Raw genomic sequence first — 4825 nt, 5'->3', positions numbered from 1 at the left:
TCTTATTCTGCTAAATTAATATAGCAACAAAATTCCTAATAACATATTTCTGTAACCAAAAATCGGTACATTGCTAGTCCTTCATCAGAGAATCTGCTCCTTACAAGCCATGTTAACACAGAACTCCACAATGAGATAACATACAGATAATAAAAGATTTTGGAAAGTATGCCCCTCCACTCAAAATTCATGGATCTAGGTATTGTGAGGGCTAGAGGTGGTAATTCCCTTTAATGAAACAAATTTTCAAAACAACAGTAAAGATGCATGTATGAAGTCACACAGATGATGAGAATATGCAACAAGACATACACAGACTGAAGACAAAAATATAAACATGGAAAAAGAAGTGGACATGAAATCCCACCACTAACCAAAAAGCTATTGGAAATTTATAGATTCTAGGAGAGGAAAAAAATCAATGTTCTTCAATGAAGTGACACCAGTTATATGAACCACACTCCTGGAGAGGCTTCATGCCTAGGAGTACTGGGTCAATAAAACTGGACTCAAAGTTAACTCCCCTTCCTTCCTTTCTTCCCTTCCTTCCTTCCCTTCCCTTCCCTTTCCTTCCTCCCTTCCTTCCTTCCTTCCTTCCTTCCTTCCTTCCTTCCTTCCTTCCTTCCTTCCTTCTTGTCTTTCTTTCTTTCCCTCCCTCCCATCCTCCTTTTTTCCTTCCTCTCTCTCTGTCTCTCTCTCTCCTTTCTTTCTTTCTCTTTTGCTTCTTTTTTTCTTTCTTTCTTTCTTCCTTTCTTTCTTTCTTTCTCTCTAAGAGTATGAAAGAACACAAAGTTGGGTGACTAGGGAGGTGGGCAATGATATATAAAGAATTAAGGGAGGGAATTAATATGATCAAAACATTGTACAAAGTACTCAAAGAATAAATATATTATTAAATCTATGTTAACAATATTACATAATTAACATAATTTTGAAAAGCACTACGGAGTTTGATGTATTTCCTTTTTTTTTGAGTTGTGTAGCCCTTTATCAGAAACTAAAATAGATGGTATCTGTTATACAACATGGGTAGTAATTGTCTATAACTGGAGATTTCTTATATTCTAATACAAATCATTTATAAATGTCATTTCTTGTATTAAAAATTTTCCACCTTTTTTTGTCTTTGTATGATCTGCAAAATTATTCTGAAAGCAGAATATATATGCATGAGTCTGCAAAGAGTGCAAATTTTGGATATGCTAAATGCTTTATAAGTTATTTTCAAAAACTGTGTGCCAATTGAGCCCTTATGTTGTCATCTTTTTTTAATCAAAATATTTTGATTCTAGCCTTCCTTCCACTGCCCCAAACTATAAAGCATTTTTTAAATGAGTTGAAATTAAGGAGGACTACACCTTCTAGAAAAGAAGAGAAGAGAATTCTATTATTCTGAGGTTTCAGAATTCCTCCACATCAGAACCAACATCTTGGTAAAGGGCAGGCTGGACCCTAGGCAGAGTGTGAGTCTATGCAGGTGGCATCCTAGAGGGCCAGAGCTTCAGTGGACCATGAGTTCTCTAGCTGCATAATTCACTGAACTGTCTTGCCAGCTTCTATACTGGCTCGACTAGGCATAATTCTAAAAGAAAAAGCTCATATTCATTCCATTCTTCCTGAGCTCTAGGATAGTGTTTAATAACACCCTGATGGAATGTCTTCCACATACAGTATTATGATATTTCTTCAAATAATTGCTAAAAGATACAGGATCTAATTGTTCTACAGTACTCATACTTATTTTATCTAGATGTTCAACGGATCTATAAATCTCCCCCCAAGATTTATCCTAGTGACTATAATGGATCCTTTGAGCCCAGTGGCAAAAAACAGAAGAGAACACAAAGAGATTACTAGGATCCTCTAGATATTTACTGAAGAGTTTTCTGAATTCCTGTTCTTTTGACTCACTCAGAGTTCCAACCAGTACAGGAATAATGGCAAACTTATCTTTATGGCTTTCCATGGCTTTAGCTGTATAAGGCAAATGCATTTGAATACTGTGTTCATCTTCATCTGTCTGCAGAGAAATGCATTCAAACATTCCTGTTTTCCATAGCTCTCCATAAATCTTTTGGTCAATATGAAGGTCATACAGATGAGTCCTATGTATATCTACACTGGAGAGTGCATGTAGAGACAGGGCACATGATGGGAATGCCCAAGGATGAAAATTCTCCAAGTAATAGATGGATCCACTTATTTGTAAGCATGGGCAGCACAAAAGCTACAGTACATGTGTCCTGTATGGGTGTATGCTCTTGCAGGTCTTTTAGTAGACTGTACTTGTGAAAGCTAAACTTCTAGCTGGGGATTCAGCTAAGGTTATATCCTAAATTATGACTATGGTCAACTGAGAGAAGCCAAGACAGGAACTCAAGCAGGGCAGGAACCTGGAGGCAGGAACTTATCTACGTACTGTTCATCCTGCTTTCCTGCTTCCTCCATGTCTTTCTCTTGATATCTTTCATTAGTAATCCTTCATTATTTACTTTAGTGAAAAAGCTGATTATTTAATTGAAATCTTTCTGTGCACATGTGATATATTAGTAAACAGAATGTCCTTTCTATTTTGCTGAAGAATATTGAAAAAGTTACAAATCACAAGAAAATTATCATATAAATATAATCAAGTTATTAAATGATCAGAGTTATCAGTAGACTGTGTTTGAGTGGCTGAGTTCCTGAGAAGGTCATATATTGTCTAAAATGCAATTTTAAGCAGAGTGCTCAAGGAAAGGTTTACAAATTCTGAATGTTGCCATGATGAATTGTGAGCCATGGGATATGCATTTGAGATAGAAGGAAGACTCTGTACAGTGGCTTCATTTTAGAATGCACTGGTTATGTTTAGGGTCTAGAAAGAAGGCTAGATATTTAGAATAGTGTGAAGAGGATGATAATTACTAAAAACAAGTCTAGGAAAACATATGACTTGTATAAATAGAATATAGTCCTCATGGATATAGTTGCATTTTGCCTTTTGCAATTAACAAAAAGACATTCTCAGGTTTAGCTGTGTGTGTGTGTGTGTGTGTGTGTGTGTGTGTGTGTGTGTGTGTGTTTAAAGATATTGGAAGTAAAACTTTTATTGGATATATGTCTGTAGAGGACAGCTTCTCCTGGCTCCATTCATTTGGTCCAATAACCTCTTTGACTAGTCTCTTTTCCCATCTTAATCTTTGTTTCTTTTTATTCTCTCATATATTATAACCCAACTGCAATTTCTCCCTCTTTCCTCCCCCAGTCTACCACTTTAATCCACTGCCCTTCCAAAGATCCCCTCTGAAAAGAGCAGGCCTCCCAGGGACGTGAACCAAATATGACATAACAAGCTGCAATATCAGGTATAGTACCATAGCATCGAGGCCGGACAAGGCCACCCAATAGGAGAAAAATGATTCCACAAACAGGCCAAAGACTTAGAGACTGACTCTGCTCCCACTGTTAAGAATCCCACAAGAACAACAAGCCACCCAACCATAACATATATCTCATTACAGATGGCTGTGAGCCACCATGTGGTTCCTGGGAGTTGAACTAAGGACCTAGGGAAGAGCAGCTAGTGAGTGCTCTTAACCTATGAGCCACCTCTCCAGCCCCAATCTATATATTTTTATGAGCTGAATTATTGATTTTGATTTTGTGTACTAAAGCAGTCTCATGGAGTCCAGACTTGCCTTCAACTCACTGTCATCTTTCTTCTCTCTACTAAAAGCATATTTCATCAAACCCAGACTAAATAAAATCTTCAGTTAACTTCACTGCCTGCTTTGCAATTACAGTTTGGGATATTAAAGGTTGAAATCAGAGCCTCAATGGGAAATTAATGCAATAACCTAGGATATGGATTATGGGTACTCTAGAGATAGAGGCGATATTATAATTCAAATTCTAAACATATTCTGGAGATGGAACTCACAGGAGATTTGATAAACTGGGCCTAGAAAAAGGATGTAACAAAAGTGAGCTCATGAAACTTCCTCTACTAGATTTTTGGGGTAATGTCATTGAGATAGGAAAGGCTGAAGGAAGAGAAGGATTTGGTATAGATGATGAATTTAACTTTTGGCTTGTAGAATTTGATGTATCTGACATCCAGCTGGTGATGTACAGCAGCTGGCATGATATAAATGCATCCAGGTTTTAAGAAAGCCTTATGAGCTGCAAATTAAAATATATAAAAATTAAAACATAAAACCAGAGGAAAAAAATATTGCAGTCCTAGAAAAGAAGGAAAGCAGGATTTGAGCCCTAGGGTTATCTTAAACTAAATAGACTAGGGCACAAAATAAGTACTGGAAATATTGAGAATGAGAGACTAACTATATAAAGAAATGGTTTTTAGTGTTCTCAAAGCCAAGAAACAACATATATTAGGCATTGCAAAGAGGAAAAAGGGATCATTGGGGCCAAATCCTCATAATAAAAATTGATGCTGATGTACAGAGCATTTAGTAGTGAATATATATCTGTTGATGTAGTTTGCATAAGTTATTTAACAAAATATTTCAGCATTGTGGTTTTAATTATAATAGAGGTAAATGAAGACACATTTTTGATGTTTCTGAAATTAAAAAAAAACATAGTACAGTAACTAATAGAGAGAAGCTACACAGTTAAATTTTTGAAGTGGGAGAAACCCTTACAAATATTTGCACTACAGGCAATGATTGAGAGCAGAGAGAAAAGTGTAGCCGATTACTGAGCCCATGGGAGAAGATGGTATTTTGTGTATAAATGAAAGAATTATTTTGTATAAAATTAAGTGGGAACATACCGCTTATTAATGAAGATATCAGCAAGTAGGTACAGTACTGAAAAT

General features: G+C 36.2%; 1 pseudogene; it reads right to left on the bottom strand.

Annotated features, from left to right (window-relative positions):
* Positions 1-1501: 1501 nt before the first annotated feature.
* Positions 1502-2243, bottom strand: LOC131919875 (protein MEMO1-like; annotated as a pseudogene).
* Positions 2244-4825: the final 2582 nt, after the last annotated feature.

Source organism: Peromyscus eremicus, chromosome 9 (genome assembly GCF_949786415.1).
Source record: "Peromyscus eremicus chromosome 9, PerEre_H2_v1, whole genome shotgun sequence".
In the NCBI taxonomy this organism is placed as follows: domain Eukaryota; kingdom Metazoa; phylum Chordata; class Mammalia; order Rodentia; family Cricetidae; genus Peromyscus; species Peromyscus eremicus.
Note: the sequence above shows the minus strand (reverse complement) of the source record. Positions and strands in the feature narration are given on the sequence as shown.